The following is a 14,983-nucleotide window of genomic DNA, read 5'->3' on the forward strand; positions in this document are numbered from 1 at the left end:
CACCTCGAAGCTAAAGAAACTAAATGGGAATTGATCCATGTGCCCCGAGGATCAAACACCGAAGCATACCACCTAGCAAAAATGGCTTCCAGCGAAGAGAACTGAACAGATCCGTAATGTCCATTCGAGGTTAAAGCTGCTCCAGCCTTCGCCTCTGAAGAAGTATCCCTACTCACAACAGTATAGGATGATTGTCGGACAGCCATTCGCCAGTATTTATCAGATGGAGCTCTACCCATCGATAAGGAGGAGGCTCGGCGGATCATCAGGAAAGCGGCCTATTTCTCCATGATCAACGATTGCCTCTACAGAAAGTCTTTTAGCCATCCTTGGTTAAAATGTATTCTGCCAGAAGAGGGACAACAAGTCCTCAAGGAGCTGCACGAGGGATCATGTGGGGCACATGAGGCATCCGCCTCCCTCTTGAAGAAATCCAGGTTAGTAGGATTTTATTGGCCCACTGCCGAGCTTGATGCACAAAAATTGGTGGAATCTTGCCATAGTTGTCAGATTCATGCAAATGAATCACACACTGCCAAACATCTCCAGAGGCCCATCATTGAAGGACGACCCTTTGCCATCTGGGGAATTGACATCGTGGGACCATTTCCTCCTACTCGTAGACAAAGGAAGTACGTGGTAGTGGCAGTAGATCACTTCACCAAGTGGGTAGAAGCCGAAGCTGTCTCCTCCATCACTGCGGAACGAATGGTGGAATTTGTTAAAGACAATATCGTGGGAAGGTATGGCGTACCCCACACAATCATCACCGATAATGTAACGCAGTTCAACTGCGGCGAGTTCAAAACTTTCTGTGAGAAATTGGGCATTTTGAACAGATTCGCCTCCATTTATTATCCTCAATCCAACGGTATGACTGAAGTTACAAATCGGACGATCGTAAAAGGAATAAAGAAGAGATTGGGGGAGCATGATAAGAAGTGGGCAGATCAGCTGACAAGCGTCTTATGGGCGTCTCGCACTACTCCTAGAACGGCAACAGGAGAAACACTATTCGCCCTCTCTTATGGTGTAGAAGCTGTAATCCCAGTTGAAATACTGGTCCCAAGTGATAGAGTTGCATTCTATTGCGAGGAGGATAACAGCCACCGATTAAAGGAGAGTCTTGATCAAGTGGAAGATCGAAGAGACAAGGCATATGTACGTATGGCAGCATATAAGCAGCGGATCGCCGCTTACCATGATAAAAATGCCAAACTTATAGACCTGAATGTGGGAGACCTCATGCTCCGCAAAGCCGACAAAATCCAGTCTCGAGAAGGGAAGGGCAAGCTAGGGCTCACCTGGACGGGTCCATATCAAATAGTGGACAAGATTGGGTTCGCCACATTTAAGATTCAAGACTTGGTTGGGCAGAAAAAGAGGCCATAAAATCTACGGCCGGAGCAACACCGGTGGCCGAAGTAGAAAGAATTTGACTCCTAGTGGAACGGGTTTGATAGCGATTACACACCGAGTTACGCAACTCAGCTAAATCGGAGCTAACTGTGTCCTCGGAGGAAGATGAATTTCCCGATGACGAAGTGGTCCAACTAAAACTAACTACAATTTCAGGAGGAGGGGTCGAATTAAAAAGTTCAGAGGTTGATCTAGAGGATGACGAAGAACTCCTAAACATTCAGAAAAAATAGAATGAGAAAAGATGAACTTACATGTAGGTGAAAGCTTTGAAGGAACTCTGAAACTCCCAGAAAAAGCTTCGAGCAATGAAAATGAAATGGGGAAGAGAGAGAAAGAGAAGGAAGAAGAAGGCGTCTTCTCTTTCCTTGGATAGTACGCCCGTTACACGTGTCACTCTGCGATTGGCATCGAACAGAGTGCTCATTAATGCAGGTAATCATGACGGCGCGCGGAAGCTCAAAAGCCCTAAAGGACTTTAAGGGAACTTTGGGGGGGGGGGCTTCTGATAACATTGAGATATTATCCCGAGGACCAAGAGGGATATTCACCTAAAGAACGCTGCGTATTGATCCTCCAAAGAGATCCGACTGGCGGATCACCGGATCACCAAGGTCCCATCAAAAGAGACCCGCCAGAGAACATATGAGGCGGATCCCCTTGAACACTCATTCGCCATTAGAACGGCTAGGCCGACCTGGCCATAAAGACCATTAATGAGCTATCAATTAGCTAACCACCGGACATGCTATGTACTCCTTTACGGACGTAAAGTCCAGTTATCATCAAGTCCCCATGGAACCTTCAGATAGAATCAAGACCTCGTTCGTGACTCACCAAGCCACTTATTGCTTCAAAGTCATGCCCTTTGGGCTTAAGAACGCAGGTGCCACCTATCAGCGGATGATGAACAAAATATTCACGGAAAGCAAAGGTGATAACTACTCTGTCTATGTGGATGACAGGATCATCAAAAGCACCACTGTGGAAAAACATGCAGACGATGTAAGGGAGGTACTGGACGTACTCCGACGTCACAATATTAAGCTGAACCCGAAAAAATGTACCTTTGGTGCGACGTATGCAAAGTTCTTGGGATTCATGATTAGTGAGAAAGGAGTGAGCCCGAATCCTGACAAGGTTAAAGCCGTTCTGGAAATGCAAGCACCGCGGAACATCTGGGAAGTGCAGCGCCTTAACGGGCGGATCGTGGCCTTGGGCAGGTTTATCTCATGTTCAGCTCGTAGGTGTCAGCCCTTTTATGAGGCCATCAAGAAGCAAAAGGTATTCGAGTGGAATGAGGATTGTGAAAAGGCTTTCGAAGGAATCAAACGGTTTCTCTCAGAACCGCCCATGATGAGCCGACCCCTAAAAGGTGAGAATCTCTACATGTATATCTCGGTTACAGATAAAGCTGTGTGCACAGTCATGATAAGAGAAGAGGATGGCCAGCAGTATCCAATCTATTACGTGAGCAAAGTATTGAAGGATGCTGAAACCAGGTATTCTAAACTTGATAAAATGGCTCTGGCCGTTGTCACCACGGCAATCCGCCTTAGGCCATACTTCCAGGCCCACACTGTCATAGTTCGCACGAATATACCCATGAGAAAAGTATTGCAAAAGCCGGACACTTCAGGGAGATCGATGGAATGGGCAATTCACCTTGGAGAGTTTGATGTGCGATATGAGAGCAGGTCCGCCTTGAAGAGTCGGGTCTTGACAGACTTTGTGAATGAATTCACCGAAGAAGGGGTGAATCTCCCTAAATCTCCTGTAGAGGAGTGGACGATGTACACGGATGGAGCTTCCTCAGCAGATGGAGCTGGTATAGGTATCGTGATCAAGGGCCCCCAATACATAAAACTACGGTACGCAGCAAAGTTGGATTTCCATACAACCAACAATGCCGCAGAATATGAGGCTCTAATATTGGGGTTGCGCCTGCTAAAAGAAATCACTCCCAAGCGGATCGTGATCTATAGTGACTCCAAGTTGATGGTCAATCAAGTGATAAAAAATTACGAGGTAAAGGATGATGTTTTGGCCAAATACGTGGCCGAGGTCAAAAAATTGCTGGATCACCTCGAAGCTAAAGAAACTAAATGGGAATTGATCCATGTGCCCCGAGGATCAAACACCGAAGCAGACCACCTAGCAAAAATGGCTTCCAGCGAAGAGAACTGAACAGATCCGCAATGTCCATTCGAGGTTAAAGCTGCTCCAGCCTTCGCCTCTGAAGAAGTATCCCTACTCACAACAGTAGAGGATGATTGTCGGACAGCCATTCGCCAGTATTTGTCAGATGGAGCTCTACCCATCGATAAGGAGGAGGCTCGGCGGATCGTCAGGAAAGCGGCCTATTTCTCCATGATCAACGATTGCCTCTACAGAAAGTCTTTTAGCCATCCTTGGTTAAAATGTATTCTGCCAGAAGAGGGACAATAAGTCCTCAAGGAGCTGCACGAGGGATCATGTGGGGCACATGAGGCATCCGCCTCCCTCTAGAAGAAATCCAGGTTAGCAGGATTTTATTGGCCCACTGCCGAGCTTGATGCACAAAAATTGGTGGAATCTTGCCATAGTTGTCAGATTCATGCAAATGAATCACACACTGCCAAACATCTCCAGAGGCCCATCATTGAAGGACGACCCTTTGTCATCTGGGGAATTGACATTGTGGGACCATTTCCTCCTACTCGTAGACAAAGGAAGTACGTGGTAGTGGCAGTAGATCACTTCACCAAGTGGGTAGAAGCCGAAGCTGTCTCCTCCATCACTGCGGAACGAATGGTGGAATTTGTTAAAGACAATATCGTGGGAAGGTATGGCATACCCCACACAATCATCACCGATAATGGAACGCAGTTCAACTGTGGCGAGTTCAAAACTTTCTGTGAGAAATTGGGCATTTTGAACAGATTCGCCTCCGTTTATTATCCTCAATCCAACGGTATGACTGAAGTTACGAATCAGACGATCGTAAAAGGAATAAAGAAGAGATTGGGGGAGCATGATAAGAAGTGGGCAGATCAGTTGACAAGCGTCTTATGGGCGTATCGCACTACTCCTAGAACGGCAATAGGAGAAACACCATTCACCCTCTCTCATGGTGTAGAAGCTGTAATCCCAGTTGAAATACTGGCCCCAAGTGATAGAGTTGCATTCTACTGCTAGCTCATAGCTACTTTTTCTCCTCAAAGATAGGAGAAGACTTGGAGGGGAACACATTACCATGCACGTGGAACGTCCAAAATCTCTGCAAATATTTTGTCAGAAAATAAAGTGTACATACGGTCTTGAGTACTCTTTTTCCTTTAGTAAGCTTTTTTCCCATGTGGTTTTTCTTATTAAAGGTTTTAACGAGGCTCACATGTAAGACCTACTTGCTGTAATAAAGCATTTCTCCTATCAATAAACATCAATTGTTCTATTATCTATGTTCTTTTTAAAGTTTTTTGCAGCAATATCAATATTCCAGTCTTAAAAAGAAGGGGGGCATCCAACGCTCTCCACATTAAAAAAAACACGTACTGCTAGCTCATAGCTACTTTTTCTCCTCAAAGATAGGAGAACAAATCTCATGGGCGGATCCATCTCTAGAGGATCCCCATTCGAGATAGAGTTAAAACGATCCTTGGACGCAAGGTCTCTACACTCTCTTACACCCTTCCCAAAGAAGGATTCACAAAGTCCTAAAGGCGGATCACTTCACCTCAAAGATAGGTAGCAAGTTGATCCCTAAGGCAGCTTTACTTCCTCTAAAGGAATAGAACAGCTTCTAACCTTCACAAAGGTTCACGCAATAGGAGTATGGCTGGCCACCTACTCCAAAATAAACCCTAGGCGCTTATATGTTTACTTACGCAAACGTAAAGGTAAAATCTACCATAAGGATTAAACAAATTGTACTTGAAAAGTTTTACAAACAAACTACAACATCAAGTAACCACATGAGCATCCTCCTTCACATTTTTCTCGCCAGAAGCCCCTGCTTGAGAAGCTTCCTTCTTGACAGTCCCGGATACGTCCACCAAGGGGACTTCCTTTTCCACGAAAGGTGTTTCCCCTGGAAGAGAGGGGCCATCGGTTATCAGCTCCTCACCAGACTTTGGAGGCACTTCCTCGAGATCCACTAGCTGGATGTTGGTGGCGGGTTTGCTTTCTTCAACAGGTCCCTTCATCCATTCCCGAACATGATCCCGAATGTAGTCCTTGACATTTGGAGTTTTGCGATATTTAACAACTACATTCGGATCGGGAACAGCGAATTCCGGATCCGTAAAATCGATCTCAGGATATTCCAATTGGAAGTACGCCATAAGCCATTCACCATAGAAAAAGGCTTGCTCTCCAGCCATAAATTCGGCATCCGCTAAGGCTTCTTCATGCTCCTTAGCATCCGCTTCAATCTTCTCCTTCAACTGTCGGATCTCAGCATCCTTACGGGCGGATTCGGCATCTTTAAGAGCAAGAGCCGATTCGGCATTCGCCTTCACAACCGCAGCTTCTTTTTCCAACCTTTCTATGGTGGCCTTATCCGCCACCCCTTGAAGAAGCTCGGCCTCTGCAACTCGTAAGCGAGTATACGCCTACGAAAATAAACAAAAGCTTAGTTGATGTTTATCCCCAAAAGAAATTGCCTAAAAATCAAACGTATGGTTGAGAAAGCACTTACGGACAGAAGCTCCTTTTTCCCAAGTTGGATGTTGGCAGCTCCTGAGATTAGAGTTTGACTCTCTCGAACTCTGCCTAATTGCCCAAGAGCTTCATCCAGATCGTTGATTACTGACTCATTCTCCAGGGATCCCTCATCTCCATATTTAGCGGCCCAATAACCGCCCAAATCAGGTCTCGTCATCTACACCATAATCTCCAGGTCAGAACCTAAAATTAAAATGTAGAAAGGAAAAACTGTTAGGGATTATTGCTAGTTAATCAACTGTAGCGCAGCGGAATTGCGGTTTAAAATTTATTTCTAATCCCTTTAATTTGATCTTTATCCGTTAACCATTGATTGAATAAAACATTTTGATCCGTTTAGGGATATAAACATACCCGGACTGTCTCTTCTAGAGACGGCTGAAGAATCCACAAGGTAGTAAGATCTCCGTAGTCAGGTGCACAAACAGCTATTGAGTCAGAACCGCTGCTAGCCGAAGAACGAAGAAGAACTGGAGAGATTGTGATATTAACCAAAATAAATCCCACTTTCTCAAATGGTGGGTCTGTCGAAAATTATTGATTTTCTTCTTCAATGTTTGTGGTGGCCGAATGAATAGTGTATATTCATTAGGGTTTTAGTGTTTTAATTTATATATATAGTGTATTCCTAAACCTAATTGGTTTAGAGTTAATTGGTTAATTACAAAACTAATCCAATTCTAATCTAATTACATAAATAAATACCAATAATATTTATTCTATGCAATTAATTATGATTAGATTAAATTTAATTACCCCAATTAAACAAACAACACTAATTAATAAATTAACGTATTAGTTTAATTAATTATTCACTGAATGCAATTTCATTAATTTACAAATTAATTAATTACATCCCGTAAACTAATTAATCAATTAAATACTCAACACTTAAGACCATTAATCAATTATCTTGATACAAAGTATCAATTAATCAATTAATTAACCACCAATTAATTACCTTGATATTTTACTATCAATCAATTAATTAATTTCATCTCTCCAATATACCGTTCTATAAGTTCTAACTCAGATGTTCGATGTGCACGATCCTATGGGACTGTCCTTAGCTAGCAGTGGGCTCACGGCCCACAGACAGTAAGTGGGTTCTAGCAAACCATTACTGCCCCTAACCAAGACAGAGTTTCAGCAGTCTAGAGATGCAGAGACCCTGTAGTTATCTCTTAACTTCTTTTACCATTTGATATCGATATTATAAACTAGAGGCATGGCGGCTGTCATCCTCTCTGATGTTTATGATATTTCTTGATCTTAAGTAGATTGATGAAACAGATAAGTAAACTACTTATGAGGGTGTGGCCACACACTTATCAATCTCACTTATCAAGTGGCCTATGATATCATCTCACTATTACATGAGTGGTAATTCCATCACTTCAATATCAATAGCAACGTGTTCACCTGTTCACCCAATCATACCCGTATTTAGCATCCTGTTACAGACCTGTTAGGCGTATGTCAAAGTGAACCGGATCCCACATTGATATTATAATGAAATCTGGTCTGAAGACAGTTAGAGACCTACTTAAGAAAACTAATGACACAATCACCATGTAGTTTTCTCGGGCGGATCGATCTAGTCACATGTATTCAACATGTACCCATATTCACAACTGACTTATCAAGTGCTATGGCTAGTATCAATTACTACCATACAGTCGTCGAATATACAAGTCTGTGGTCCTAATCATTCCCATGATAGAATAGACTTGGGATATGGTTTTACGATTATCAATCAATGGATTCTCTATTCATATTATAGCACAAGATATAAATGAACTAGATTAATGCCTTTATTAATGTGACACAAATACGTTTTATAAGAACCAATGCCTATGAACTAGGGCACACCAATAGTCTCCCACTTGAACTAGTTCCAAGCGGGTATTGCCCTAAACACTATAGATCTAGTACTACCAATTGCCTTGGTAATCTGATCAGCGACATTGTTCTCAGTGTCAACCCTCTATAATGTAATATCACCGGGTAAGGTGTTACTATCTAAGTACGCGTTTGGATCTCTTGTGTGACATGGGATCCAGTGCTTGTGCTATGGCCCCATTATTGTCACAGAAAAACATCAACCGATCTTAGGAGAGTTTGACCTACTCCTAAATCAGTTATGAACTTCTTAATCCAAACTTATTCCTCTGCATCATCGCATGCAACGATGTACTTAGCTTCCGTCATAGAATCGGCAATGGTTGGCTACTTTAAGGATCTCCAACTAATGGCATCGCCATTCAGGAGAAATCCATACCCAGTATGTGACTGGTTATCATCCTTAAAACCTCGGTCAGTGTAACCTGGTATTGCCATTCCTCCTACCCATCAAATACTAAGAAAAACATCCTTGGTACGGTTGAGGTACTTCAAGATTGCCTTGACTATCTTCCAGTGTTCCTTGTCGAGATCTGACTGGCATCGACTAGTCATGTTTGGTGCAACACGCAACATCTGGCCTTGTACATAACATAGAGTACATGATGGATTCTTGTCTATGTATGATGCCTGACTCAAGCCTATAAGTCGGTTGGATCTAACCTTGTAGATCTTGATCGGCTTCTCCTAAGTCTTTCATTATGAAGCATTTACTCAACCACTGCTTGATCTTGCAGTGTTAATATATTACATCCAATGAGCAGTATGTCATCGACATACAATATTAGGAAAGTGGATATGCTCCCACTGAATTTCATATACACACATGGTTTATCAGAATTCTGTACGAATCTACTTGAAACACCACCTGTATAACCGGTTTAGCCTCCTCAATGTTTTGAGGATCTATATCGGTTCCCAAAGCATCCTCAACATAAGTTGTAGGAGTTTGTGAGTCTTGAATCTCAACGAGATCAATATCACTCCCACTGTCTACTTTGGAAAGGAATTCCTTTTCAAAAAAGATTGCAAACCTAGCCACGAATGTTTTATTCTCAGCTGGGTTGTAGAAGTAATAACCCTTAGTTTCCTTAGGGTGACCCATAAACTGGCATTTAACAGATATGGACTATAGTTTGCCACTTATCAATTTTTTGACATGTGCATCAAAGCCCCAAATCTTCATGAAGGAAACGTTGGGCTTTCGGCCTGTCCATAATTCATATGGTGTTCCTTCAACTGCCTTGCTCGGTGTATTGTTAATTATATGAGTAGCAGTTTCCAAAGCAAATCCCCAAAAGGAGATAGGAAGAGAAGCTTGACTCATCATTGAGCGGACCATGTCGAGCAGGGTCCTATTCCTCCTTTCTGACACTCCATTCCATTAGGGCGTACCAGAAGGAGTGAGTTGGAATACAATCCCACACTCTCTCAAGAATGAGACAAACTCTTGGCTCAAGTATTCGCCCCCTCTATTAGACCGGAGCGCTTTTACTTTCTTGCCAAGTTGATTTTCTACTTCATTTTTAAAATCTTTGAATCTCAGAAGAGTTTCAGATTTATGTTTCATCAGATACACATACCCATACCGGCTATAGTCATCTATGAAGGTAACAAAGTACAGAAAACCAGATTTAGCACTTGTGCTCATTGGATCACATACATCTGAGTGTATCAGCTCCAACAGCTCTGTGGCCCTTAAACCAGCCTTAGTGAAAGGCGCCTTTATCATATTCCCTCTTAAACAAGATTCACACGTGTCATAAGATTGCATGTCGAATGACCCTAGCGCTCCACTAGAGTAAAGCCTAGTTATGCGTTTCTCATTTATATGGCCAAGACGTCAGTGCCAGATATATGTAGGATTTAGTTCATTAGTCTTAATCCTTTTAGCGTTTATGTTATAGATTGATTCACTATGTTTTAGATCGAGGATATTCAAACCATTTTCTAGAAATGTGGTTCCATAAACAATATTGCCACGATGTATAGAAATCATACCACGTCCAATATTAAAATTAAAACCATAAATATCCAACATAGAAACTGAAATAATATTCCTGCGCATTGCAGGTACAAGATAACAATTTCTAATTTCTAAAACTAATCCACTAGGTATCTCTAAGAATAATCTTCGATCTTTAAGGCCTCTACATGAGCACCATTGTCTACTCGAAGATCCACTTCACCAGATCCTAGCAATCTCCTATTTCTTTGTCCCTACACATTTGAACAAATGTGAGTGCCACATCTAGTGTTTACAACCCAAGATGTAGAAATAGCCAGATTAAATTCAACAACATAAATACCTGAACCAGAAGCTTCATCCTTCTGTTTCTCCCTTAGCTTTGGACACACATTTTTCCAGTGTCCCTTCTCATTACACTCATGGCATATATCATCTGCTGAGGCCAACCTACCTTTAGAAGCTGCCGCCTTCCTAGCCTTGGGCTTGGCCTTTTGGGCCTTCGCTTTGGACTCGGACTTGGCCTTTCCCATAGGCACGTTCCCTTTGTTAACCAGCAACACTTCTGGAGTCCTCTTGCAGGATTGCTCAGCAAGCTTCAACATGCCATGCAATTCTACTACAGACTTATCAACACCCTGCATGTGGTAGTGCATGATAAACTGATTGTAGGATGCCGAAAGTGATCCAAGAATGATGTCGACTGCTAGTTGTGCAGGCACTGGTGAGCCAAGCCTTGACAATGTGTCAATAAAACCCTTCAACTTTAGCACGTGTGTGCTAACAGAAGTCCCGACTTGCATCGTAGTGCTGCATAGCGCCTTTGTTGTCAAGTATATTTTCTGACGAGCTTGATCTTGGAACATCCTTTTGAGTTGATCCATGATCTCAAAGGCGTGCTGCTCCATGAACTGTTTCTGAAGATCAAGAACCATGGTACCCAGCATAATGCATGACACATCTCTGTCATCCTTAACATGTCGGTCGTACTCCGCCATTTGATCATCGGTTACGCCCCGACCTGTAGGACGAGCTGCTGGTAAGGCAGCAGTCAGCACATATTCCTTTGACTCGTGTCTAAGAACTATTTGCAAGTTCCTGGACCAGTCAAGGAAATTAGACCCTGAAAGCTTTTCCTTTTCCAGGAGTGGTCTGAGTGAGTTGTTGCTTGTTGCAGCCATTTAATTTTCTTTTCATGTAATTTTGATGTGGAGTTTAATCTACGTGGAAAAATTACATTAGAGTTAGAATAAAGGGCTTAAGCCAAAAATCAAATTAATAATCCATTTTAATTTGTTATTGGTGATATTTATTTGGCTGTCTTGACCAAGATCCACAATCCATCAATAATCGATCGAGCTAGGGCTCCGCCATCGACCATTGACGATTCGGTAGGATAAACTATCCAATCCTTCACAAGGACTCTTGGTTTGATGGGTTTGTGACACTTAGCCTATCTGTGCTTAGGGCCCGCTCTGAGCTAATGCTACCCACGTTGAGTCCAACCACCATACACGTGTTAGCCATACCGAAGTATCCTAACCCTCGACGGCCCACTAATTACTACAGCATACCTGCTAGGGCACGTCATACACTGTAGCACTACTTGGGAGGAAGAGGTGTGAATCTGGAAAGCACTTTTAAGCCACTCAATATTTCATTATCCGGATTAATTAAGTGATACGGCTTTAACATATAATTATCGCGGGTGATGATCTGGTGATCGTTGCTACTTATATTTCATGTTATACTAAGCAGTTGTATAATTAAAATAAACATAGAGACTCTATGAGCCTTATAATACATCATAGTGAAACTAGATATACTATCTAATCTTCACGGGCTTGCTTCAAGTCTCATTGGGCTCCCACCATGGGCTTGGACCATCTGGGCTTCTTCACGACCAATTACAATTTTATGAATAGAACCTATTCTAAAATTACATTAATGAAAGAATGGCACGCATGCCATATTTCCCAAAATAATTAAATTACAAACCGACTTTTATTTAGGGCCCATAGAACTCTATAACACGTTGCTGCACAATAAGACATACAAATATAATGCATGATCATGGCATTCCAAAATCATCTAATAAAGTTAAGCCGAGTTACTTAGGGTGAAATCGCCAATTTTACCATATGTGACTAAGACCCATAAAGGCCCAAACGGTTAACATCCATTTAAATACAAAATTATAATTTTGCTCCCACTGAATTTTAGGGTCGTCACATATCTAAAATTTAGCTCTCCCAATTTAAACCGGTGTCACGGTCTATTGGGCCAATTTCACAAATTAACCATATTCAATTTTATACAAATTATCAATTCGATCAAAAATTAAATATGCATGCCAACCAAAAACATTTTAATACCAATTAGTTTTTATTAAAAATTGTTTAATAAATTAAACGGTATTAGGGCTCTGATTTTATAAAAATTACACGTCAAAATTTTAAAGATTAAAATCAGTCCCGTTAAATCCAAAATTAAACTAATTCTGAATTTTGACGGACCCGGGACAGCAGTAGTGCTGCTGTCCGCCCAACAGCAGCCGCGGGGCTGCTGTTCGCGGACAGCAGTCCCGCGACTGCTATTCCGTATCCGAAACTTTTTTTTTTGTTTTAATAAAAAAATTGTTGCTGTATTTTTTTTTATTTAATTTTAAATTATTCTAAAATTAATTTCATAACTAAACACACCAAAATACAGACAGAAATAAAATTGAAAACTTCCTAGAACAATTTCTACACGAGGAATTAATAGGAAATTTCAAAAAACTTGATTTGGAAAAATAATAAAACCAAATCATATTAATTTTTCAATCAATCAAAACGGACTAAACCATGGCTCTGATACCACTGTTAGGGATTATTGCCAGTTAATCAACTGTAGCGCAGCGGAATTGCGGTTTAAAATTTATTTCTAATCCCTTTAATTTGATCTTTATCCGTTAACCATTGATTGAATAAAACATTTTGATCCGTTTAGGGATTTAAACATACCCAGACTGTCTCTTCTAGAGACGGCTGAAGAATCCACAAGGTAGTAAGATCTCCGTAGTCAGGTGCACAAACAGCTATTGAGTCAGAACCGGTGCTAGCCGAAGAACGAAGAAGAACTGGAGAGATTGTGATATTAACCAAAATAAATCCCACTTTCTCAAATGGTGGGTCTGTCGAAAATTATTGATTTTCTTCTTCAATGTTTGTGGTGGCCGAATGAATAGTGTATATTCATTAAATACTCAACACTTAAGACCATTAATCAATTACTTTGATACAAAGTATCAATTAATCAATTAATTAACCACCAATTAATTACCTTGATATTTTACTATCAATCAATTAATTAATTTCATCTCTCCAATATACCGTTCTATAAGTTCTAACTCAGATGTTCGATATGCACGATCCTATGGGACTGTCCTTAGCTAGCAGTGGGCTCACGGCCCACAAACAGTAAGTGGGTTCTAGCAAACCATTACTGCCCCTAACCAAGACAGAGTTTCAGCAGTCTAGAGATGCAAAGACCCTGTAGTTATCTCTTAACTTCTTTTACCATTTGATATCGATATTATAAACTAGAGGCATGGCTGCTGTCATCCTCTCTGATGTTTATGATATTTCTTGATCTTAAGTAGATTGATGAAACAGATAAGTAAACTACTTATGAGGGTGTGGCCACACACTTATCAATCTCACTTATCAAGTGGCCTATGATATCATCTCACTATTACACGAGTGGTAATTCCATCACTTCAATATCAATAGCAACGTGTTCACCTGTTCACCCAATCATACCCGTATTTAGCATCCTGTTACAGACCTGTTAGGCGTATGTCAAAGTGAACCGGATCCCACATTGATATTATAATGAAATCTGGTCTGAAGACAGTTAGAGACCTACTTAAGAAAACTAATGACACAACCACCATGTAGTTTTCTCGGGCGGATCGATCCAGTCACATGTATTCAACATGTACCCATATTCACAACTGACTTATCAAGTGCTATGGCTAGTATCAATTACTACCATACAGTCGTCGAATATACAAGTATGTGGTCCTAATCATTCCCACGATAGAATAGACTTGGGATATGGTTTTACGATTATCAATCAATGGATTCTCTATTCATATTATAGCACAAGATATAAATGAACTAGATTAATGCCTTTATTAATGTGACACAAATACATTTTATAAGAACCAATGCCTATGAACTAGGGCACACCAATAAACACAAGTAGAGCAATTTACCTGTTCCTTGTCCGACAAAGGTATGGAGGATCTCAAGGCGTCGGCCATCAACTTTTGCCCGGCAGGAGCGGTGTATCTCTTCTTCTTCTGCGGCGGATCGATCGCTGGATCCACAACACGTTTTCCTGCATTCTTTTAAGGCTCCATCGCCTGCGCCTTCCTACAGGCCTCCTCATCCTTCATCTTCTTACGCATCTCTACAAGAGCGTGATTGGCCTTAGATACACCCCTGTCCAAAAAGAACAATCAAATAATCAAGGTTTAAAGAAAATTAAAGTTACCTTGATCAAATTGAGCAATCTTGGAGTAGGTGAACTTGTCTCCATCTCGGCGGATCAAGGGAATATCGTTCATCATAAAGTCTAAATCATCGGCGTATGTCCAAGCATTCACCTTAACTTTCTTCATGAGATCCGCCACAGCCTCATCGCTATCCGTCATTATTCGCATATCACCCACCATGTGTAGAGGTCTGGCATTCCAATATGATGGAAAGCCTAACGGCTCATTCTCATTGATCTTCACATAAAAGAACCTCTCGTCCCAGGAGTGGACATTCGACATCTTGCCACTAAATGGCGAATAAACTCCAAATTTGGCAAAGGTAATAAACGACTCCGACTTTCGTTTAGAAGGTTTATGAAAGGTTCGGAAGACGCGTGGTGAACACACTACACCTAGATTTGAAGCTAAGTAGCAATCCAGAGCCAGATCTAACCAGCCATTGGGGT

Source organism: Euphorbia lathyris, chromosome 1 (assembly GCF_963576675.1).
Source record: "Euphorbia lathyris chromosome 1, ddEupLath1.1, whole genome shotgun sequence".
In the NCBI taxonomy this organism is placed as follows: Eukaryota; Viridiplantae; Streptophyta; class Magnoliopsida; order Malpighiales; family Euphorbiaceae; genus Euphorbia; species Euphorbia lathyris.